The sequence below is a fragment of the Thunnus thynnus genome, chromosome 23, assembly GCF_963924715.1.
Source record: "Thunnus thynnus chromosome 23, fThuThy2.1, whole genome shotgun sequence".
Taxonomy (NCBI): Eukaryota; Metazoa; Chordata; class Actinopteri; order Scombriformes; family Scombridae; genus Thunnus; species Thunnus thynnus.
In genome coordinates, this window is record NC_089539.1 from 22,167,180 (window position 1) to 22,193,650 (window position 26,471).

General features: G+C 39.2%; 1 protein-coding gene across 2 annotated transcripts in view; it reads left to right on the plus strand.

Annotated features, from left to right (window-relative positions):
• The window catches only part of LOC137176124 (plexin-B2-like), a 206,942-nt gene that overhangs the window by 31,758 nt on the left and 148,713 nt on the right, over positions 1-26,471 (plus strand). The window contains exon 1 of one of the 2 annotated variants that reach the window (XM_067582196.1): positions 25,451-25,563. The exons of the other annotated variant lie outside the window; for it this stretch is intronic. The gene's annotated coding sequence lies outside the window, so the exon portion shown is untranslated. Of the gene's footprint in view, positions 1-25,450; positions 25,564-26,471 lie in introns of those variants that run through there. 2 annotated transcript variants of the gene reach the window in all.

Genomic DNA, 26,471 nt, shown 5'->3' on the forward strand with positions numbered 1-26,471 from the left:
AGGACTGAATGGGCGCCATTTTTAGTCCGGTATCCAGCTCTTATGATACATCCATGAATCAAACACTAATGTTACATTCAGTGTTTCTCATTGAAATAACTGTATGTATGAAATTACTTTCATATCTCAAAATCTTCATCATTCCACATTTTTAAAATGTTTCACCAACACATAATCCAAGACGTTACCTGATCAGTCAAAGACATTTGAATCTAGCTACGACGTCTAAAGCTCCGCCATCTTTGTTGTAGCTCATTTCAGTCACCTCAAGTTGTGGATTTAAGATTTTAAAATAAAAGTTCACATGTAGGTGTAAGATTCCCACTGTCTGACCTTCACCGAATCCCTCAGAACCTGCTGACGCTTATGGACATCCTTGTTTGTAATGACCGCTGTGGTCAGGTAACGCAAGATGTTGGGGGCACATAGTCTGGATAGCATTGAGGAATTTTGGCTGATACAGACAGAGCTCAATGATATTGTCTCTGCCTTTGGGGTGGTTGACGAAGACAAAAAGAGACCAGTGAATCAGCCACACATAATGCAAGACGTTACCTGATCGGTCAAGGACATTTGAATCCAGCTACAACGTCTAAAGCGCCGCCATCTTTGTTGTAGTTCATTTCATTCATCTCAAGTTGTGGATTTAAGATTTTAAATCATGCTTAAGTCAACAAAATTCTTTCATTCATGGATAGAAAACATCAGCTGTGATATCACAGATTGGAGGATGACCAAAAAAGTATGATGCTGTAATGTTTCCTCTCAGGCGGCAGAACAGCTGCAGATTCCTGCCAGCTGTATATAATCTTATTGACAGTCCGTTTCTTGCTGTATGTGGTATTGTGCAAGAAATATTTCTCATTTTTTTGAGGCGATGACATATTTTTAATGGCCCTGATATACCGACAGTCAGCAGTTGTTGGGCTTTACAGACCCTCACTCTTACTTTTTGCTGTGTGTCCAGCTCATATCGGCAGATTAAGCCAATCTGAGGCTCTTTTTGATTTTCTGTTCAGCCCAGTAGATCAGTTATTTTTACTCCTCTAGAGTCTTCACCCATTTTGCAAGTGTAAAGCAAACCCAAGAAAAACTTTACAGCTAATTGTGACTTCTTTTTTAGACATCTTCTCTGTAATTAAAGGAGACTGTTAAACCAGGATCACAGTAGTGTGAAAATGTTTAGCTAGCTTGTCTTGTATCTTTTCATGATGTTTTTGGGATTTTTTTTCACTGACTATTAATCTCCACTTGTATACATGCATGTCAGCCGTAGTCTTTGCTGTGTGTTCAAGTGCAGCTTTTAGTAAAAGATGTGAAGTGACCCAACGTTTTTGATCTGTTGGCCTTTTGTTTGGGGTCGTTTTGTACATGAACCAACAGGAAGACGGTCGACGAGTCAAAAGCAAAGGACAGAACTGGACACAAGACATGAAATGATTAATGTTGATGAAACTTAAGTCCCTTTAGATTCTGTTTAGTTAATTTTACAAGATGTAATCAGAGAACTGGATCAGACTTTTATTGATTTGTGTGTCAGTCCAGTTCTAGTTGAGAAGAAGATGACAGATGAGGAGAAGCAGAGAAAAGAGTTTCTGTTGTGCAGAGCAGAGTTTCTCATGCTGGGGAAAGTGAGGCGACTCAAAAGTTGTTTTGTTTGTATTCAGCAGACTAGAACATGGCCTTGCTCTGCGTGTGTGTGTGTGTGTGTGTGTGTATGTGTGTCCAGTGATTTGTAGGTGTATAGGCTTTGCTCTGTCACTTCCATTAAACACGCTGTCCTCATTTTTGTTCTTCGTTCACCTCCCTACTTTGCTTGTCCACGCTACTACCTCTCTCTCTCTCTCTCTCTCTCTCTCTCTCTCTCTTTCTCATCTCACTTTTTCTACCTTTTCTGTCTCCTCTTCCCCAGCGATGCTCATCTCTCGCTTGGTTGCTGTTGCTGAGGTCTGGCTTGCTGCGACACACACACACACACACACATACACACACCTCAGACAGAGCGCTCTGCTACACTGGTCAGGAAATTGGACCCTCAACAGTCTGTATATTGGAAATGAAATTCCTTTGAAAGGCCCAGACAGCACATACACACACACACATACACACACACACACACACACACACATTCACGCTGAGTTTTGAAGACAGGCGTCTGTTACTGCTTGCTGGTTTTAACTATAGAGTCTTATCTACAGAGCCACTATCAGCAGTTTAAAGATAGAGCTGAGTCACAGCTCTTTCTCTCTCTCTGTCTCTCTCTCTCTCACTCTCTGTCAGTGTCTCTCGTCCATGTGTGCTGCTGACAGATAAGGCATTGATGTTAATTACAAGACATGTACTACAGCCTGTCAGAGAGAGAGAGAGAGAGAGAGAGAGAGAAAGAACGAGTTGTGCACACGGAAGCAGACAGTGAGGGAACACAGATACAGGATTTTCAATATTGACACCTGTGTTGATTACTGTAACAAGTCCTTTTACAGGAACACGGGACACCTGTATGGTTAAGGTCTGATTAAATTCACTACAACTTGTTATAAATGGACAATGAAAACAAATAAAACTTCAGCTGTTGGTAGAAGAAGATGGGAGCAACCTGTCGTCTCTCTTTCTGTATTAGAAGGGGTGAAACTAGCTTGTTGTCCGACTGCGTCTTCATGCAAAACTTGAAGGTGAATATCCTGCCGTCAAAGCAAAAATGCTAAATATTTGCTAGTTTCAGGTGCTAAAATCTGAGAATTAGCTGCTTTTCCTTGTTATACATGATAGTAAATTGAATCTCTTTGAGTTTTGGACTGTTGCTCGGACAGAATAAGAGATTTGATGACGTAACCTCGGGCTCTAGGAAAATTGTGATGGAAAATAATCATTAGTCGTAGCCTTAGTTTAAATACAGGGGGGTTAACGGTGCACACCTTCAGACGCTCGCTCACTCACTCGAAGGCATTAGTGGCGTCGGGCACAGGAAATGTGATGGAATTAGTTGTGTGAAAAATGAGAGCTTGAGGTTGTGGATGTGTTTTCCACTGAGGTGACTGAGTGCACAGCGTGGTTCAGCCCAGTCTAAATCCCAGCAAGTATTCATTTGATGATTTGCAGGTAAAAAGATTGTCTAGACAGTCTAACTATGGTTCTAAATAAAGGTCCGTTACGGTTATTTGAAGCTTAGACATTTCAACCTGCAAACTACTAAATCATGACGTTCTTGGATGGGTGATACAGTGTGACTGCGAATAAAATGCCAGAGAAAAGTAGAAAAATGTTTAAAGGGGGACTTATCATGCTTTTTGTGGTTTTCTGTTATTTACATACTGTTATTATGTTGGATATTAAACAAATGCTGCCTGCAAGTTAAAATCCAGGGCTTCAACCTGCTCTCAATGCTTCGTTTGTGATGTTTTTTTCTAACTTGCCGACGAGCTGATGTAGCCTTTGTTGCTAAGGTTGTTGCTAAGGTTGTTCCATGGGATGCTTGCATCGTCCGCTCATGTTTCGGATCAGATTCCAGCTCGAACGTGTACGGATGTATTTGAGAAGTTGACATTTCGAGTAAAGAACCAGAAAAGGAAATGAAATCCTGCTGCTATAGCTGGTTTCATGGTTTTGTTTATGCAGGCGCAGCTTCCTGAAGCTGACCAATCAGAGCAGAGTGGGCTCATCAGGAGGGCGGGGCCTTAAAGAGACAGGAGCTAAAAACGGCCTGTTTCAGACAGAGGCTGAACTGAGGGGCTGCATAAAGAGCCAGTAGAAGATAAATAAGGAGGTTTTTTTTTTAACTGTAAATCATGCAAATATATTCCAGTAGAGCCACAGATGAAAAATATAAACCTGGAAATGTGCAGAATATGTCAGCAGCAAAGATATCCTTTTTAGCATCATTACAAAAACTGTTGCTTATATTGAAAAAATTAAAAAAAGATACCTATCCCTGTTTAGCACACAAATATAAAGCATTTGTCAGTTGAAGATTTTTAGAGCAGATGTTTATTCGTTTTTGTTGTTGTTGTCGCTCACCTCTCTACCCGATTCCCACAAGCCACAGAGTTTCTCTCTATACTTGCATTACAAAGCCGCAGCATGTCTCTCTCTCTCTCTCTCTATCTCTCTCTCTCTCTGTCAGGCTGACAGTCTGTGCGACGTTGAGAAGCCCTCCTCAGGTGGTTTATATGCACGCTCATGCACACGTGTACAAAAACGTGCATGTGTGTGTGTAAGTTTTGACATTTTCTTTGTGTTTTCTTGTTGGGAGTTTTTCATCTAATGAGTTAAACTGGGACCAGGAGGAAGCATTTGGCACCGATTAATGTGTACGTGTCAACTGTCAGATATCTGTGTGCATGTGTGTGTGTGAAATGGCGATTGTCGTGTGTGTGGTTAGCAGCATTAATAGGTGCTATTTCCTTTCTGCACAGCACAGCTTTTTGTCGCTTCCTCAAGACGTCTAAAACAACAATTAATGATCTAAATTGAATTGAATAAACATAAAAGGCTCTTTTCACTGCTCTAATAAAAGCAGAGATAGTAGCATAAATACAGCGCGTATCTTGTTGGCTTTTATAAACAGACTCAATATGCTTGAACTGTTATTACAGTTTCAAATCTGTCATTAGTTGTGTTCAGTTAAAAAAAAAAAAGAACAGGCTGATGGAGCAGCTTTGTTTTGATTATTTCAGTTGTTAAATTGGTCTTAAAATTCATTCCCATGTGATATTAAAAAAGTCTCGGTTCATTGCCTTTCGAATTGTAATTTCATCCGTTGCAAATTTCCTAATTTATCCTCTCAGCTGTTTGTAGCCCTGAACTGGAATCCCCATTAACCTTGAGGCTGAGTCATTTTGGCAAATTCCCATTAACCTCCAGAGTGAGTTGTTTGGTGAATTCCCATTAACCTCCAGCATGAGTATCAGACAACAAGCAAGTGTTTGTTTGAAGGTTTGCAGCTTATTTCTGACTTGTTTTGAGATTTTTATTCCCTCTATTACTGAATTACTGATTGCTAAAATTAGGGTTGCATAGAGTCAACTGAGCAAAGCACAGTGTGTTTAATGTTCATTTATGTGTTGTTATTTGCCAAATACGTGTCAAAAAAATCAGTATTTTTTACATCAAAATCCCATCAAAGTCTTTTTCTCTCCCTGTTAAACGGTTTCAAATGTTTGATGACTCATCCTGCACTCAGGGGCGTTAACGAAAGTTCATCTTTGGGCGAGTCGCCACACTGGTCATATAAAACTGCATTTCACTGTTTGTGGGTCGTAGCAGCTGACAGAGAAATATGGAGACAGATAGGAAGAGATGTGTGTTTGGATATCAGCAGGCAACAACTTTGTTTTCATTTCCGAAACAATATGGCTGCTGAGGTCTGATTCATTCATCTCCCCCTCGTCTTCCTCCTGATCTATCAACAGGTGAGGGACGTGTGTGTGTGTGTGTGTGTGGAGCCAACAGTATCAATTAACTCTGTAAGCCCCCACTTTTTTTAGTGGTCCAATAAAAAGCAAAGGATTTGATTTGAATCCCTCTTGTAACTGTACATAGCTCAAATATTCCATTTCACTGGGAAATATTTCACAGTACAGAAGCTAAAGATGCTCTAACTTCTGCTTCATGAGGCCTTTAGAGGATGAGTTGCAGTCAGAAGGGAATAAATATTGCATAACACTCTTTCAAAGTGACCCCACCCATGCCCTTTGTCTCCTGTGTTTAAAATATTTGTCTTTATTGCATTTTGCAGTGTTGTGAGTCCTTGGGAAGCAGAAAATCTACCTGGACTTGAAAGATGTGCGTGTGTTCTGCACACTGAAGGGCTTAAAAGTTGATGGTATATCAGCGGCGATCACTCTTGGGCTGAAAACAGCTGTGCATTAAAACAATGCGAGGGGCTGCGTTGGGTTCGGGCGTGTTGTTTAAGACACCAGTGAGATAATGAAATACGATCCAGGAGGTCAAGCTATGAGTTCAATGGTGTTATCACATATTCATTGAAAAAGGAAACCGATTAAAAGATAGCAGCACTTATCTGTCTTCCGTGATCGATGGTGACACTGATATCTCGGCCAAAGAATGCGAGACAGTCTACGCGCGGATCCCGAATCAGTGGAGGCCGGCGGGTTGTTTTGATTGGCTGTGTTGAAGTCCAGTGTGCGAATGCTCAAAGTCTGTTAATGACAGTATCAGGCTTAAGTATTTATTAATCCAAATATATACACTGGGTCGACTATATAAAAATAAATAATAGAATAGAATACGACTTCTTAAGCAGCTTACTTGTTTTGTTTTGGTTGTTGTGCTGTAATCACCACATACCTTATTATTTGGTGTCCAAGTTTTAAAAAAGCACTATTTAACTAATTAACCAAAACATTCATCAGTAAAACAGTTAAGATGGAAACATGTCGATTTAAGTCGTGCTCTTACATTTTGTGCTGATGATGATTTTCAGAAGGAAGCATCAGTGCTACTAGTGGAAAAAGTTAGTCTGGAGCCTCAAAAAATCGCATTCTTTCACTGAAAAGCTAAGAGAAACACATATTTCAATGCAAGTACACGACTCCTAGCATGTAGGCCGAGCAGGTAAACCCGTTTATATCACGTCTTACATTTTCATCGCAGTTGGTCGCTACCCGTCTCCCTCTTTCTCCCCCTTCTCGTATGGTACATAGCGTCTTTGACTCTCAGCCTCAGTCCAGCTGAGTGCCATCATACAGCAGCAGCTCATAGCTTATTGAATAAACCAGAAGCCTCAGAGAGACAGGAGAGATTAGGTTGCACTCCGGAGTGTGTGTGTGTGTGTGTACTTTCTCTCCCGCGTCTCATGCTCAGCGGTGTGTGTCCATCCACTCGCATTTTGTAGGACTAATTTAAGCATGTCCATACACCCACACACACGCAGACACACAGACAAGACGTATGAAAGCAGAACCACACGCACATTTGAAGGAAAGGGGGTTCGCTTTTTAGTCAAGGGTCAGCGAGCATGTGAACGGAAACGTCCTCTTTTATACAAACAGACGGAACAGAACGAGGGGAAGACAAGAAAATGCAGGGGGTGGGTGGGGGGGGGCTGTTGATATAAGAAAGGCGAAAACACAGACGAGCAAATAGGATTTTTAATGGATGGAAAGATGATAAAAAAGAACTGGATCAAAGGAGGAATTTGGATTATAAAAGCAGCAGGGTGAGGGAGAGGGATAACAAATACAAGAAAAAGATGAAAATATTAGAAATGATGTCAAACGACACGGGATGTAACAACACGAGTCCCCCCCCCCCAGTTTTTCAGCCCCGGGTTGTCAAAGTGAATAAATATGAGTGAAAGACGAGTGAAGTGTCGCGATGCAGCCTCAAGCTCGACGGTTTCTTAATGTTCTATGTCGTCTCGGCTAGTGAGTGATTTCCACAGTGATACCCCCCCACCCTCCGCCCCCCCCCTCCACCTTCATCCATCCAGCAGTCAGCGGTGGATACAGGAAGATATGAAGGAAGATAAATTAAAAAAGACCCCCGCTAGAAGCGTTGCCCAAAGATGGAGATGTTTCTCGGTCTGTTAAACACAACACTTTGCTGCCGTAGAGTAAGATATCTCAACAGCTAGATGTTCATGCTCCCCAGAGGATGATGCACAGCGATCTGGTGTCAACGTTCAGCTGCCAGAATTTAAATCTGTAGTAGCTTCTCCACAGAGGATGAAACCTTTTAACGTTGGACACTCAATGAGATTTAATCCGACACTATTGTGAAGTCAGAACGTTTGTACTAGAGCGGCAACGATTAGCAAATTAATTGAATATTCAATCACCAGAAAATTAATTTCCAACTATTTTGATTGTCTATTAACCATTATTAGTCTAATTTATTTAATAAAATGTGAATATTTCCTGGTTTCTTTGGTCTTTTATGATTGTAAACTGAATATCTTTGAGTCGTGGTCACTTTATTTGGTCAAATAAGACACCTTAAGTTGCATCTTGGGCTGTTGGAAAAGGTAATTTACATTTCATCATTAACTACGAGCCACGCAGATGATACACTGTCATTTCATACATTGTTATTATGAAAAGTATGGATTTTTAATAGATTATATAGTTGCAGATTCATTTTCTTTTGATCGGCTAATTGCTGCAGCTCTTAATCGCCTCGAATGACGTGATTCTCTGTGATGTGACACTTTATTTTCACAAATACCATCGTCACACTCACACAGATTCCCAGACTCTTTGGTATTGTATTTTGAGGTTTAATGAATGTTACAGGCCACTGATGGGACTTTTAGTCTTGTTTCTTAATGTATGAAAAGACGACTATTTTAACTTGTGAGGTCAAACTCAAGCTTAAAGGTCAAGGTGCAAGCAGCACGTTATCTCTTGAGAATGGTGTTAAAATAGATTTAATGACCTTATGTTAAAAACTGGCACATTTGGGTTCAGTTTCAACAGGATGTCGTAAGTGAAAATGTGGTCTAGTCATTAGTAGAACAAACCATTAAAGGGATTAAAATGTGATCAGCCAGTTCTTGTTGATTACTGTCTGAATGTCCTGCCAAGAATCAAAGTCTGGAGGAAACAATGACTACTTGTAACTGGTCCAAGAAGTCGTCATGTAAAAGGTGTTCGATTCGCTTAAAAAACCCTCATCACGTGTTGGGGAGTATTAGTTGTCGGCTTGTCATGGTGATGTTTTGGGAAATGAAAGCAGGCAGTAAAGCTCTTTATCAGGCACATCCTGTTCTTGGACGACTTGCAGCTTGTGATCCCTAGAACCCATGAGAACACCAGCTTAAGTGGGTTTGAAGCGTTTTGACAGTGATTGATACCAGCAGGGAGCTCTGAATACAGACTACAGCGATGGTCCTTATCATTGACACATCCGGTTCCAAAACAAGATGTCAGCTGTTTGTTGAGGGGAGGAAGACGTGGTCTAAATGCTGCGATGAAGGCAGCGTGACTGAAGAACATAAAGAGAAAAACGCTTTAGACTTTTATTCAAAGAATCTCTGTTCAGGAAGTCATGTTTGTGTTGAATCCAGATCTTACTTTGATGCTTTAAAAAGACATCCTGCAGGCGTGAGGTTAACAATCAGACACCTCCAATCACACGTTTCAATGAATTAGTCACATAAACCTCCAGAGCATTCAGCAGTAAACTGCAAAGAGATGGATGAATAGTTAGCATAATGGTTATTACAGTTCTTTTGCTACGGTGCTTTCTTGAAATTGCCAAATTAGAGGTCTCAAAAGAGCAGCAATTTAAAAGCGACAACCGGCAACTAAACTATAAACTGCAACGACGAATGCTTCCTGTTCTTGTTAGTTTAAACAATGTAGATTCACTCTTCTTTCCCCAAATCAAATGCTTGTGTTAAACCGGTCACGGTTTACAAATCCTCAGCACAAAAGAAGTGATGAATTGAAACTTTGAAACAAAGTACATCAAGTATTTGAAACAACAGCTCCGTCCAGAAACAGCAGGACTCACTGAGGCAGCACAAACACGAGGAAGACAATGTTGTTGTACTCAGGATTATTGGGTAATTAACCAATTTCAAACTGCTGCCTCTTGCTACCATTTTGAAGGCACAATCGATGAAGAGGTTTTTAGGAAACGGCTCAAACCCAAAGCAGTGAATGTACTATTTTAATTAGCATTCAAAACATTTAGCCTGATAAGACGACCCACAAGCTGCAGGGTATTGGATCTGAAGATTTTCCAGTAAAATCCCCCTGATAAAACAAGAACAGAAACATTTAAATAATGAATAGAAAATTAGCCCACAACCTTGATACAATACTTTATTACAGCGCTCTCTTCATTCCCAGTCCTCAAGGCCCAGAGCTCTGCTGGTTTTCTCATTCTAACCATCTAATTTAGAATCATAGTACACATTGGATACCATGTAAATTTAATAAATGACTGCACAAGTTCAAATCCCTCTGCAGATTACATCTCCTGGACTTATTCTAAAGTCAATTTCAGCCGTGAGAAAAACTTCTTGTTTAAATTTTCCTGCTTTCTTTCTGTTGTGTCCCAGATAGCCGAAAGAACTTTGAACTTGAAGAAGCACAAATCATCTTGTAACAAGTAGATTATCTTGAGCTGTAAAAACAGATAGTGCAGAGGGGGCTTTTCTTAGTTATTACAGTGAGTCACATGGTGTTCATGTATGCTTTGTTGTTTGTAATGTCTTGTTTTGCAAGTATATAAAATTTTAAAGCTGTACTAATCACTGAAAAATGAAGAAGCCTAGTGCTTACTCAGTTTCAGATGCAATAAATCCTGTCAGTAATGTGAAAGAGGTGGCTCTCTATTTCCACTCAGCTATGTGTTTTATTGTCTTTAAGTTTACTCTTTTGGTTTTTATGGCAATTTTACTGTGTTTGTTCAGTCTCAACACTTCAATTTACTGTCTTTTAAAGTGTCGTGTTTACAGCTTGTGGTGCTGCCCCCAAGTGGCCAAAAAAATGTAAATACGGCTTTAATAGCAAATAACAAGAGCTTATGTATTCCTGCATGAGGAATGCATGCAAATTTTTTAGAGGAAACAACACAACAATGCATCTATTCTGAAAAATTCTTATCCCATGCAGGAATAAAGAATAAGCTGTAGACAGCAATGGGCCGTGACATTAGAACTTCTATAATAGTACATTTTTATGTATGGAAGAAATATTTTTAGTCATTTTTGAAGGAAAAATGCCTCAAATCCTCTTTTTCCAGGTTATTAAATGTGAGTCTAAGATTCATATATGAGTCATTTGAAAATCTTTAGGTTCTGGACTGTCTGTCAGACAAAATAAGTGAATTGAAGGCATCATACTGTGCATCTTTACACATTTTTGTAACATTTCATAGACCAAATGATTAATCCATAATGAAAATAATAGTTAGTTGCAGCCCTAGTTTGAGTCCTGATGAGCAATATTGAAAAGCAGTACCGCACTGCAATGTTTTGACTGATATTTTTGATATATTTGTCCACAACACACTTAACTCTTATGCTGCTCCTGCCTCTAAAACACAGTTAGATGTGCAGAGTCCAGCTCTTCTGTGGCTAAAGGTGCCAAATAATTTATGACCTTTGGGAGTTTCTCTTTAAGTCCAGTGAGTTTTTTTTTTTTTTTTTTTTCCAAAACAGAGAACGACTTGAAATGGGAGTGTTGGAAGCCTAAAATCTTATCACCAGGGCGAGTAATGGTGGAGTCACTGGTATTGATCAACAACCCTATCAACATCAGGAGATATATTGTGGTCATTTTCTGCTATGAGGGCCTGCAGAAATCTTTGTTATTGCCCCCTTAAAATATAGATGACTGGCATTAATGAAAAATGATGCGTCTGTGTCTCCCTGTCTGTAAACTGCTCAGTCGTTAAATTAACATTTTGTACAAAGCAGAGCTTGACTCAGAGAGTTTGAGCAAACCCTGAGCTGAATCTTTCACTGTTTCTGACTCAGCCCAGACTAAGTAAAAGTGATAAAGGCAAACTTTACAGCAAGACTACTAATATGTTTTAACAACGGGTGCCTAACAATTAAGATTATGAGAAACAAGCACCTGCCTATTTTAGATAATTAGGTTTAGTTGGATCCTACTGGGTTTTATAACACGGGCGTTGACGTTAACACCAGTATGAGGCAAAAGAAATAATAGATCTCAAGATGGCGGTCAAGAAGATTGATTGACGAACTCGCAATTACACAACCGGACAGGTAATACACAATAGAGAGATTCATAGATATTAATATTTATTCTGCTTTTCCCTTGCCCAGTGCCAGATTGCATGATTGGCTTCGAGTCGACTCGTAACTCATTAACAGCTCCTGATGGATCAAGATTGATTATTTGACACACGAATTGTCCGGTACCACATTGAGGGATGGTTTAAGAAATAAGCTCAGGAGAAAAATTGACAAGCCCCGAAGAAGAATTAAGTAGCAGGGATATTCTGCCGGTGCGTCTTCCAACAGTCTAATGAGTTTCTGAACGGCCAGAGGAAAAACGAGGTCGCGGAGACAGAGAGGATTTAATAAGACCACCAATAGAGAAATAGAGAGAAATGAAGAGCAGGCGGATAGGACTTTATTTCACCTTCTGAACCTCATTATGGAAATAGGCTACATTTCTGATTGCTTGACTGCATATGTATTTGTCCCCCCCGTACAGGTGGGTGTATGTGTGTCTCTCCACTGCTGATGACTGAGGCTGGACAAAGATTTCATTCTTCCACAATATGCAGAACTGGACCAGTAACTGTGGTTTAGTGTTTCTCTAATGTGTGCTCAATGCCAGCGTTTTATAGTTATGAAAACTAATGAGTCATCCACAGAGAGAGCAAAGAGGTACCTTTTTAAATTTAATGAGTCTCATTTAGGCTGTTGGAAGTGTTTCTGTATGTTAGTACAGTGTTGCAGAGCTTTACATGTGATTCAAGAAGCTAAAGGTTTATTTTGGATGTTTTTAAACCTGCATTGTTTAGTCTGCTGAATCGGAGTTTACTTTGCTTTCTCACATGGTTTGATTCATTTAGGCAGATCTGAATGCAGCAGTCGTACTTTGTTGCAGACCAGTACAACCTCACACAGACCGTTTTCAGGAAGTGGTCTTGGTCTGAACTCTGGAGCGGTTTGTTTGCAGTGGAAACATGATCCAACCTCAATCCGACCCAACTGTTAGGCGTGCTCTGCAAGTTTTAAGCTAAACGGTCCCTGTAGCTTTGCATACTGGGATGCGGACGTGCAAAATCATCAGTTGCTAGCAGCTAGCTGGAGGATGAATCATGATCTGACCTGGATATTTGGCAGATAGGACCTTCTTTAGGAACTTTTTCCTGTGTTCATGTTCTTGGTTCACTTGATTTTTTTTTCTCTGTGTGAAAAGAAACTCAACCAAGGGGAAAATGCAACAAGGTCTCCAACTCGTCGACTGATTCAGACCAGAGCAAATCAACTATAGGTTTGAAAACACCCTTCAAGAGGACAGATCATGCACATTTCCAGGTCTATATTTATATTCTGTGGCTCTACTGGAATATCTTTCCATGATTTCCAGTTAAAAACTCCTTATTTATCTTATACTGGCTCTTTATGCAACCCCTCAGTTCAGCCTCTGTCTTAAACAGGCCGTTTTAGCTCCTGTCTCTTTAAGGCCCGCCCCCTGATTACCCCACTCTGTTCTGATTGGCTAGTTCCCAGAAGCTCTGGAGGCTACGTACACACACAGTAATAGTGAGATTTCACTTCTTTTTCTTGTTCTTTTCTTGAAATATAAACTTATCAAATCCATCTGAACATGTTCGAGCCCAAATCCAATCCAAAATATGAGATTGGACAACTTGAATAACCCATAAAACAACCTTAGCAACAGCCTTAGCAACAAAGGGTTTTGAACAGACGGCCGTTTCTGGGCATGCACGAACAATCTGATGTCATCATGAGGAGGAAGCATTCAGAGCTGAGGCCCTGGGTTTTGACTTGCAGGGAGCCTTTGAAATACATTCCTCAAGTTTTGGAACTTTGACCATGTTTAACGTCCAACATCAAAGTCACAATCACACAGAAATGCATGTTTTGTCCCCTTTAAATCAACCAACAATCAATCAATCAACACTTTCTTTCCCCAACATGTCTCCCTTCCTTACCCCAGACACTCTCGTCAGTTGACCTTTGACCACTTCCTTAGTAGTTGGCCAGTTCATTGTTCGAGTTAAGGGTCACGACCCTCAGACGACCCTGAGTGATCCCTAGTGGCTTTTCACTGTGATAGCTTTGTGTGGCAGATAATGCTCAGACATGTGTTCCCTTGTTAACATGTGCCCCTGTGCAAAGTCATAAACTCGGGAGGTTAGACATGTTTACAGGGATCACTGGGTCTCTTTGTCGAACAGAACAGTTAACATTTTGTTGCTGGTTTTTTTCTTGTATAGGTGCCTTGAAAATGAGCCCAGTGTTAGTAGTAGTGGGTGATAAGTACATAGCAGCGTCTGGCTGTTTGAGGGATTCAAGGCCAACGCTGACGACACTACAGATAATCAGTATTTGTTTAAAATGGTCAATAAACATCATGATGTGATATATTACCTTCCACCAATACAAGTATTCTCACCTGAAATTGTGTCATGACATGTGGGATTTAAGTGTCTTGACGGTTTAAGTACAGTTTTGCCAAAATATGTAGATGTCAGGCACACAATGTTAAAGGCTTTTTCTTTTGTATATTCAGAATTAAGGCTTTGGTTGAAATCTTTAGATACTAGTGCAGTTAGGATGCTTCAGATTTGGTACGGACATCCCAAAAGTTTTTTTTATACCTTTTATATGAAACAAACAAACAAAAAAAAGGTAAAATTTTGATTTAAATGGGAACCGTTTGATCAAACAACTCTAGGAATCTCGCCAGACATTTGATGTTGACTTTCAGGACCTGGCAGTTTGATAATTGGTGGTAAAGACACATTTTTGTGCCAAAAACTATTTAAGTTCAAGCTCCAGCTCTGCTCAGGACTCTGGAATTTCTTTGAAATTACTTCTTTCAGTTTCTCGTCGTGGCCTTTGACTTCTCTTGGTTTGACTTTTTAAACATTATTAACATTATTTTCTACACTGGGACATTTAAGATTGTATTTATGGGCCAATACCAAGAGAACTGGAAATGAAGCAGAAAAAACAACAAACGGACAACATTTGTCAATGTAATGAGATTTTTTTTTTTGGCTGAAATTAATTAACAGTGAATTTACTGCAGCATAAAGCATCAATACTGTTGGATTATGTTTGAGCTTTTAACAAACACCAGCCACTCAACTTATATTCATTGCACTACATTAAATATACAAATATTTAACTACATGATAATGTTGAATAGTGTTAAACAAATCATTACAGCCACTTTCATCACGTTTTGAATGAAATTTATCAGTTGAAACTGTCCACAATGTCCTTATATAGTCACAGCATGATTCTGATGGTAAATAATGAGGCAGCACTTGTCTTTGTTGCAAGGTTTAAGCTCTTTTATCACCACTGTGTCAACATCCACGTGTTTGCTGGGTAGTCTGACAGTAAAGAGTTCTGTCAAGTTTATTCAGGGTTTCCATCTTTAGGTCGTTGCTGTGTTGTTGTAATGTGAATTGCAGTTTTGCGCGCCTGTTTCCCAACTTTACAGTATTACTTCATCTTTGGTTTTTGTGTTCTCTGGACGTCCACTCCCCTAACAGCGTCCTGCCTCTGTACATGGGAAAAAGGGAAAGCCCCTGCGGTCTCCGAGGAATTCTGCATGGCTATGGTATGACGTAGCAGGAGTTAATTAAGAACAGATTCTCTGCTTTGTACAACTGCAAAGGACAAGTGACATTTGTAGGAACCTTCTTCTGTGATTCTTTCCGCCCTCTGTCTGCATTCTTTTACAGGTCTTTGTTTCAAAAAAAGGAATTTATCATGGCCGTAGGATGATGAAGAAAGATGTAAAGCAGAGCAGATTAGATACAAATCTTTTTATCTGCCTTGAAATGGTCAGATCCTCCACCCTCTCAGGTCATCTCCTCCACTCCTTTTTTTTATTCTATAACTGTGCTTTATAAGGTTATCCACAAGTTTGAAATGATCTAAATTTAAAGGACAACTTTTGTTTATTACAACTTCAAACTTAGTTTCTTAGATTTGGTCATCATGGCAAAAATGAAGTGGGGCAAGAAAAATGTGCAGTTTGGCAGTCAGCCAAAATTATTTTGTTGACAACAAACAACAAACATCTTGGTTTACTGACCAACTTCCTGGTTCAACTTTGACTTGCTGTATTTATATGATACGGCTGGCAATATTCCATGTTTGTCTTCTTGTTATGAAATCCCTGGAAAAGATCAAACTCAGCAATGACTCGATCTACTAACAAGTATTGCGTGTGTATCCAAAGTCTGATATATCTTATTCCTCTGTGCTGTAAACCTCCTTTGCTGTCCAAAAACTATTAAAAACACATCAGTGAGTGAAACTGCTGCACTGGATTAGATGATCTTTCATTACTTATAAACACAGACTGTAATTTACTTTGACTCAGTCCCGCACACTGCCAGAAATACTCACTAGGACACCAAATGTGTATTAATCCACTGCAAAAAATAGTCCCCAATAAATGCACATTTTGTCCTTTTTATGAGTAACGTTTGCTAAAAACACAGAAAAGTTCTGGAAAGCCAGAAAGTATTGAGTCCATTGACTCATTTAAATTCATTGGAGCAATATCACTACATACCCAGATTTTAGTAAATGGTCAATGGACAGAATTACAAAAATAAGACCCAAGGTGTAATGAACCAGAATTTTTCTTTAAAGACACGAAAAAGTCACCATGTAGTGGCAGGTTTAAGTGCATTGTGCACATTAGATTTATCCAGATGAGGTTGCTAGTAAAGCTCCTTTAGTAATCACATCATTTCTATATCTTTATATACACTTCATACATTCATATCTTCCTTTTTGCCTTATTTTAAACCTCTTATACCTTAACATTTAATGTCTTTATTTATAGTATTGAAAGGGTTTCCTGCTAAATCCAAACAGAAAAGGCTTTTATTTTTTGTTTTGTGCATTCAGTTTAGTTTAATTAATTTCCAGGTAGCATCAGGAGTTCTGGTCCAGATCTACCTGCTTGTATGATTTTCTCCTCTGAGGATATCTGCAGGGGAGATAAGATATAAGAAACAAATACAGCGCAGATATATATATTTCTTTCTTAACCTCCGCTGACTCATTCCAACTTTCTGTTCATACTGTGACTTTGTTTATTGCCTTTTCTATCTGAGGATTATGGGATTCGCTTCCTCTCAGTGTACTTGATGATACATAACTCCAGAAACAGCAGAATCAGGGTTGGAAGCTTTAAATGTGCACCGTGCTGCATGATGAAATGCACCGATGTGGTCAGACGTCACGTTTTGATGTCGGCACTTCATTTCTGTTTTCCATGTGTGAAGGAGAATCGTGTTTGTTTTTAGAAATCTGTCTCTCCCCCTGGGATATTACCCGATTTTAACGGTGCTCTTTTTTTTTTTTGTCTTGCATGAAAGACAAAAAAGTCTTTGTTTTCACATTGGCATGCAACTGTTTGCCAGTGGCTAACAGAGAGGAGGAATGTTCAGTGGCATGTTGATTGGCTTGGCTTTCTTTATCATCAAAGAAGAGGAGTTCTTCCACCAGTTTATTATTGATCTGAGCCGGGTTACCAATGATCTGCTGTGTGGAAGCTAATCACACTGAGCTTCTTATTGATTTGAAAGTCTTTTGAAAGTCTCTCTTTTTTTTTTTAAAGGAATACACAAACACTTTTGAAGAACCCATTACCCATTGAGAAACTAATAATTGGTTCCAGTGCTCCACGCTAAATATTCTCATAATGAGTCAGAGAATGTTGCTAGAATTATCTGAAAAATGATGAGTGTTTTTTAATGGTTGTGATTTGTGGACATGTAGATTCATAAGTTATATCTTAATAATGGGAAACTTTTAGGTTAACTATGGGGTTAGTAGAGTTAGGACTGCTCTGAACTTTGACCACCTTTTAAATCCAGATTGAAAACCCTCTTGTTCTCCATCTCATTTGACTAAAACCATGAACATTTCCTCATTTTCCACCTTGGGCTCCATCCTGAACTACCCGCTATTTATGTCTTAGATTTTATCTTCTTAATTTTTAGCGGCATTAGCGTCGTGGCTCAGAGGATCTGCTGACTTTATCTCTTGCACCACCATGAGGTTGACATTTTTAAGTTGTTGAGAAATATCTTAACAGCTATAGGATGAATTGCAATAAAATTTGATAAACACATTCATGTCCCCTCAAGATGAATTGTAATACCTTTGGTGACATTTTAGCTTTTCCTTTAGTGCCACCAAAAGGTCAGTATTATGGCCCAATACGTTGCTGTATGTAGTGCCAAATAACAAATGTTAGCATGCTAGCATGCTAAAATAAGATAGCTACATTGGTTAACATTATACATGCTAAATCTCTGCATGTTAGCATTGTCATTGTGCGCATGTTAGCATGCTGGCATTAGCATTTAGGTCAAAGCAATGCTGTGCCCGGGTACAGCCTCACAGAGCTGTTAGCATGGCTGTAGATTTTTAAAAATGGTCTCAATACTTTCAATTTGTAATTTTATGTCTCATGTTGAAATTTGTGTTTGCTAAATTTAAAAAAAACAACTTTATTTTTAGCCAATGTAGCTGATGTAGTCAGAAACATTTTTTTAAGCAACAGGAAATTTATTAACTTGAGAAATTGCATCATTTAGCTTCTTTTCGTATATTACTATTTAGTGTCAGAGCTGTCTGGTCTGATTTCATTAATCTTGAGCTAATGTAAGTGTTGAGTTAAAAGTTTCCAATTCTGCAAGAATAAATGTGAGCACAATATTCAAAACTGAGGTGACTCAGGTGTAGACTGGTCTTTTATTGGATATGACCGTGTTGCGAAGGTTTACAGAGCAGGAAACGATCTATGTGTCCCTGATTTGTCTTGTGAATGCAACAAACTGTGTTTACTGACATCTGAAAACCTTGTGAGTCCGCCGTAAAATATCAAGAACACGTTAAGGTCAGAGCACAACAGGTATTAATATCAGGGAGATTGAATGATGAGAGAAGCCAAACTTGTAAAAGTGGGTGACGACAGAAAAAATCTAGCCCATAAACCATTTTTTGACCTCTGTGATAGCTCAGTTTGATTCTTTTTTTAGGCGTCATTTCACTACCTGTAGATTGTGATTTCAATATATTGTCCAATCTGTATGGAAATGATCACAACAGCACAATGTACATTTGTTTAAGGCCGTTTTAAAAGTTGGTTTCAAGGTTGAAAGATGAAATGCATTTCCTCTTTTGACTTTTAGTTCACCACTGTGTGAATGGTAATTTACTCCTCATGGCCACAGAGGACTGCTTATCAATGCTGTGGTATTTAGAGCAGTGTTTTTGTGAACTGTGGGTTACAAATGTTTTTTTTGTTGTTGTTTTTTTTCAAAGCAGTAGACAACATATGCATTTTTCATCTCTATTTCTTTTTTTGTTAAAGGTGAATTGTTTTGGGCTTAAAACTTAAAATTCTCCACAGACGGGGGTGTTGTTTATCTCAGCTGTATCTTCTCTAAAGCAGCAGGAAACAAGTTGTTCTATTAATGGAGCAGAATTTATCAAAAATAGAGATGTTGGAGAGAAACGAGAATTAATAACAGAACAATTTTTATAATAACGTGACTTATCCCACCCCTAGTGTACACACCACATACTTGTGTAATCTGTCATGTTCTACCTTTGTTATAAAGTTATCAACAACCTGTGAGACATATTTTTTGTTTTGAATGATTGTAACCTACCGCAGAAAAAAACACTGCTTCCTGATAGAATGCATTATTTATGAAGAAAATTGGAAAATATCAAGATTCTACTTCTACTTGCAGTTTTTCCCCTGACGAGACAATTTGTTTGTTTGACTCGCTGCAGACAGTCAGCACAAAGCCTCTGTGGAAAACACTGTATTTATTAATGACCCGCTTCCAGTATTAAGGTCTTGAAAAGCAATAATATGTCTGTTTTACAGTGAATATAAAAGCTTTAGGATGGTTTAATGTCAGTGAATTTCACAAGTTGTAGTTGCTGCTGTTATTGGCATTTAAAGTTTTAGCTTAAAAGCTTTGGTTGATATAACCTAGATGGAAAAAATAAGAAATCACAGGTATTTGGTGTTTCTACTGTGGGGACTGCTACAATAAAACACATTTATGCACAGAAAATCTGATTAAAATGACTTGAATCACAGATTCCTACACAGAGGACCAGTGTAGTATTGATAACCTCCAAACTAAATGAATGTAATCCATCATAACCATCATGTCAGAGGTTTACAACAACGACCTACGTTTGGTAGAAGCCTTGTTGATGCTTCACATCTACATTTGTATTTTTCCTCTGCCTCTCTAAGCATAAATCTGTAAGACATTTTCAGCACAGTAGAAAATCAATAGCACCTTCTGGAAAGTTCTCGACTCGGGTAATTACATTTCTTTCCTGCGCACACACTCATCTTCATGTGAACATGAGCCCTCGTACCTGATCATAAGCCAATAAAGTGTGAGGTTGTATTATATTTCCCTCACCAGTAGTTTTCCTGCACTCTTTATGTGTTAAAGATGCACGTTGTTTGGCTGCAGGTGGTCCAAATACAGGAAGTACACAAACACACACACATTGTACTGTAAAAAGGCAAACGTTTGTTGTGATGAAGGATCATTTTGGCTTCAGGAGGAACCTGAGAAAACATGTCAGCTGATGGAAACCAACATTAGATCTACTGATACTGAGTTTAGTTAGTCGAGCAGCACTTAACTTCACACCTTCCACTGTCTGCCAGTGCCAGAAAATATGAATGTTTAAACTTGTAGTAGCGGATTTTTTGTCCACTTGGGGGACTATGGAAACAAGTTCATCAGCATTTAATGTTGAATTTGTTGGCAAACAGTTGCTTATTTCCACACATCCAGCAGTTTTTTTCCACCCAGTTGATTAATGTAAATCCAATATTCACTCTCCTTTTAGCTCTGCTTTGGTCTCCACCTTTGGCTACTAAATGTTCCACTTCGTCATCAGCTAGTTTCTTTCTCTGATAGTTCTTTGTAGAACCGCAGGAACTTTCCGAGGGGACTAAGAACCTTTACCTGCGTTGCCACCGGAGGGAGCAGGGTCCAGATGAAGTTTCAGGGAGATGTTTTACCCCTCAAAAGGTCCCTGCTGAGGGGTAGTACCTTCTAAAAATACAGAAACCTTGGCAGCGGAACTTGCAACTTGTGCACCACTTCATTCATAAAACAAGGAAGTACTATAGTATTGATTTAGGATGAGAGGAGGATGTTTCACTTTGGTTGTTAAACTTAAAAGTCAAGTTTGCTCTTGGCTTCCTGACCCGTTTTGAAAAAGAGTGAGAGATGGGATGTTTTTCCTCGTGTGTGAATACTGCATTTCAAATGCCAACGTTATTTTTTATTTCGTCTTGGCTCTAATTTGGATGATGCTTCCTCAGATGCGGTGGAAACGCACACAGGATGGCACAGTAGGGACTTTTAGTTCTGAGTTTACCTCCTGAAATTAGTTCCTCTGGTCCCAAAGTACCTGGAACTTCTGGTCAAAAAGGCGCTTAGGTTTGTCGCCACAAGTTTCACATTACACACAGTAATTTGGTCTGTTTATATAAATATATTGATAAGTGTAGCCTTAAGCTTCATGTTAGACTTGTGTTTTCCTCACAGACGGCACTGGTTCAATGTTTGGATGTACTGGTGGCCTCCGGAACTTCCCATGTGGTCACAATATCCTGGGTCCTGATACGATCTGGTATCTGTGTTGCACACGATTTGTCTTCTCTCCCCTCTCTCGCTCTCTCTCCCTGTTTCCTCCTACTTTTACTGTCAGATATCTCAAAGATCATAATGAAAACCACTAGTCACGGTTAACAGATGTTGCTGCAAAATATCGCTGCCACATTTTCAGGCTTTGTTGCGAGTATGACGACTTTTAGGAGTTGAAAAGTGAGAAAGACTGTATCACCTGACTGTGAAATGTACCACCGTTTAATTAGTTAAATTATGTGGCAACTGATTTTATGTCAGCGTAGTCGGCAGTATACTCTTAATGAAGCCATATTTTGCATGTTTATACAGGAAAATTGGTGTGTTTGCAACCTAAAAGAGGCACCACATTTGGTTTCAGCCTCTCTGCAGTGTGTGTGTGTGTGTGTGTGTGTGTGTGTGTGTGTGTGTGTGTGTGTGTGTGTGTGTGTCTGGTTTGCTGAGCCAGGTTGTGTCGCTGCACTCAAAGCTCTTCAAAGGCCTGCCATAAAACCTTTGGATCTTAATCGGATGCTGCTCAGACTCCACATTGTAATTACGTCCACACAAATTCCTGTCTACATACTCCTACAGAGAAAGATGTGTGTGTGTGTGTGTGTGTGTGTGTGTGTGTGTGTGTGTGTGTGTGTGTTGGTTGGTGGGTGGAGGGTGGTCGATTTTGTGTACAGTTGATGTCTCTTTGGGGGGTTTATAAGCTGCATGTTATATCACGTTAACATTGTGTACAGGCTATTGATGTTTGTGTGCGATGCTGGTGTAATATTTGCACAGATGTTTGTGTGTGTGTGTGAGAGAAAGATTGTGTGTGTGTGTGTGTGTGTGTATGTGTGTTTGCAGCTTATCTTTTCCATGCTCTTCTCACCAAGTTTCTTTGGTCTCAATTGGATGTGAAAGGAAATCCCATGTCTGCAAGGCTTCCACTACAGGCACAGACCTGTGTGTGTGTTTATGTGAATGTGTGTGTGTGTGTTTATGTGTGTGTGTGTGTGTGTGTGTGTGTGTGTGTGTAAAGCCTTTACCATGCCACAGTGGATTAACCACACAGTTTGAGCAGTAACAGTGAGGCTGAGAAGAAGAGATTCAGAGAGAAAAAACAGGGAGCATGAACCAGATAGTGAATGGGAGGAAGACAGAGAGTTTAAGATTGATAACAGAAAAAGGGTTTTTAACTCCAAAACACGATATATTTGGCTTAAAGGCAAAAACACACACACACACACTGAACACTGATTAATACAACCTCTAAGTGTCTCTGTTTTATGAGCTTTCAGCAACTGTCACATTTTTGCATAATGTGTTTAAAGATAAGGTGATGGAAAAGTTAGTGAGCAGAAAACAAAGACTTTATAGCACGTAATTATTATCGTTCTCTATCGCTGCTCCGGGCTCTAGGCGAACGTGCTCGGAGACGCTCGTGTGGCCGTTATTATACACGTATGTAGCACTTTTTTTATTTTTTTTGTCTCCTGACAGCTGTTGAATCCAGCAATCAACCCTCTTGACACACACAGTTCTGCACTATGTGTTGTTGAGATTTGGAAGTTGTGTACATTGGCCTCCTTTCCGCGACCTACGGTTACCCATGAGACACTTCTCTGCGTAATTCCAACTTTAGACCACCTTGGATTTAAAAAAAATACCAGGAAATCCTTTTTTTTTAAGCAGCCTCAAAAAGCCAGGCTATACTTATAAGCTTCAAGTTTCAAGTCTGGTCATTGTGAAATGCTGAAAATCATAAAAACGTTTTTGAACTGGCTGCAAAACACTCTGAACAGATGTTTATCAGAACAATTAATCAACAACAGGAAGTCTTTAGCTGATGACACAACTTGTTACCTCTCAAAAAAACCCTAAACTTTGCATCAAACTAGGTGTTAGTTTAAGCTATGCAGATACTTTAGATACTTTAGATGCACAAGTACTCAATTAATTATGTCTTTGAATGTCATTTTTGTTATTTTTTCTGTATTTTATTTAGGTTCTTGAACAATTGTTTGAGTTTCTTAAAGCCCAAGATGCAACTTGAAATGTCTTGATTTGTCCACAACCCAAACAATACTCAGTTTACTGTCATAAAGAACTAAAGAAACCAGAAAATATTCACATTTGAGAAGCTGGAATCAGAGAATTTGGACATTTTTCCCCTTAAAAAGTGATTCAAAATGATGAATTGATTATGAAAATCGTTGCTTCATTTAATAGTTGCCAACTAATTGATTAATAGACTAATCATTGCAGCTCTTTAAAAACCTGGTTGAGTAACTACATAACAGGCTGTATTTCTTTCATCAAAGAAAAGTGATTTTTGGCGGAGAGTTTTTAGGAGAAAATCTGATGACATTTCCAAAACAGCTGCCATGATTTCCCTCAAAAATTCAGGAGCAAAGACCAAAGACAGCTCAGCAGGCGAGGTGTTCATCCAATTTCCATAGAAACTTCAACTTCAATTTGTTTAAAGCGCTCATCACCCGAAGAGTAAAACACACTCGCACACACACACGCAGACATAATAATGCTAATATAACAACAGGATTGAGGTTAGGAATTAAAAAATAAATATCATATAACCAGAATGGAGCTTGGGGGGGGGGGGGGGGGTTACAGTTAGTAATTTGATTTCCCAGCCAATGAAATTAGGATGAAATTAGGAGTGGCCATAGCTCACAGAGAAAATATGTGTTTTCAGCCTGGATTTAAAAGTCTCAACAGTGCTTTCCTCCCGAATGTGCAGTAGTTTATTCCAAAATAAAGGGAGCTCCTTGTGCGAAGGCTCTACCTCCAAAAGGAACAGTTAAGTAAACAGCTTTACGAGAAAGTGAAGGACATGATGGAGCATGTGGTGTAATAAGGCTGGAGATATATATATATATATATATATATATATACGCAGGAGCCAATCAAAGCCTCAAGAAGGAGGATTTTGAACTGGTAGCCAATGCAAAGATGGAAAGATTTATGCTGGAGGAAAAAAAAAAACTGTGAATCATTAATTATAAAGCCTATTTAAAATCTATCTCCAGCAAAATGAACATTAGGCTGTGGCATTCCTCAATGAAGAAAAAACTTAAGGAGTGTGGCCTGGCATTTGGAGGGTAGTTATCACGCATGATAGGGGACCATTCATGTCGACACCGGTATTATTTTTAGAACGAGGCTTAAATCGGTCAACAGACAACCGGTCTAACCAGCCTAGCGGCGACTCAGTGGGTTATGTAACAGTGTGATCTCTCCTCAGACATTACTACGGCGTACAGTGCTGCTGTTTCATAATGTTTCATCATTAATTGCGCTTTGTGATGCTGTTGTTACCTCAACCTGGCAGCCGCTCGCCGCCGCCTCCTTCCTGCTGTTCAATGAGGCAGCGTCTCCATGCGAGCCGTTTAAAGGGAGAGGGAAAAAGGCTCGGCTGCACAGCGTTCAGCTCGCTGCGCCGCCCTGCTCTCATAGCTGGCATTTCTCAGATAAGAACCAGCCAGCAACACTGATTTACAAGGCTCTTCTCCTCCCTCTGTGTGTGTGTGTATATGTGTGTGTATGTGTGTGTTGTCGTTGATTTAAAAGACTCAAAGTGTAATAAACTATAATGAAATACTCCTCCTGCAAAAAAACACCAACCTGCAAATCACATCACAGCATTCAACGCTTGTTCCCCATCTGTCAGCAGCCGTACAGCTGATGTGTGTATGTGTGTGTGTATCTGCAGGTTTCACTTTGCACATGTTGAACGTAAATCTCTTTTCTCTTCATCCTCCTGTTTTTTTTTCTTTTCCAGGGTGTGTATTATATTTCTTCTCTAGTGTTCCTTCAGCTCATCGGGCGGAGTGTATATGTTTACTTCACTCCCATTTCTTAACACACTTCATGCTTCTCTCGCTGTTTTTTCCTAGCAGCAGACATCTGATACAGGCATCAATATTAAAGGGGAGGGGGGATTCCAAGAATGCAGGAGTTAAGTCCTTATTTTATTGGATTTTCAACCACCAGGGCTTTCCTGAATACCAGCAGTTCCAGCGCATCCTTAAAGAGTAACTTAACACTGAGCTGGAAAGTGTTTATCTCACTTTTTTTGGCTTCTGATTGACAGTTTGACCACACCCAGCAGTGATGTCAGGATGTACTGACCGCACCTTGAGTGCACGTCTACATCACGGCAGCGAGATGAGAACAGAATCTCCGGTTAGTCTTGCAGAAATATTTTGAATTTTAGGAGCCTCGTTTCCCAAAAGCATCTTCAGGCTAAGATGATGGTAAAATCCACGAATTACGAACTTTCTTAAGCTCAAAAGGTGTTTCCCAAAAGCATCGTAACTGAAGACTCTTAGAAATTATTGCAGACTAACAAGTGACTCCTACTAAAACTACATGTTTTATTCAAGTTTTCATTGTTTTTGTACATTGTAAAGTCTATACTTTTATCATGAATATTGATGTTCTTTAAGTAAAATGTATGATCATGTTTAAAGTAGAAAGTAAACAACAACTTTTCATTGTATAGCTCAGCTTACAGACAATTAAATATGCAAAGTTACTTTAAAATGTATTCAGCATCATCTCCATCACCACAGACAGCCGACGTTAAGAAGCTCTTAAGTGCTGCTTTTGTAAATTTGTGTAGAAATTTAAAAGTGTTCGCAGCAGGGCTGCAGCTAACTGTTATTTTCATTATCCATTGATCTGTCAGGTGTTTTTGTCTGGTGTTGTTGTCTTGTTGTTCTTGATTAATAGATTAGTTGTTTGGGCTATAAAATGTCAGAAAATGGTGAAACATGTCGATCAACAGTCCACAACCACAAAGATATTCAGTTTACTGTCATAGAGGACTAAAGAAACCAGAAAATATTTATATTTGAGAAGCTTTTTTCTTAAAGAATGACTCCATACGATTAATTGATAATCAGAATAGTTGGCGATTAATTTAATAGTTGGCAACTAATGAATTAATTGACTAATCGTTGCAGCTCTAGTTTGTGATAAATGATTGGTTTAGGGCTTCACCTAACAATTATTTCATTATCAATCTGTTGATTATTTTCCTGATTAGTTGTTTGGTCCAGAAAATGTCAGACAATGATAAAAAAAAATGT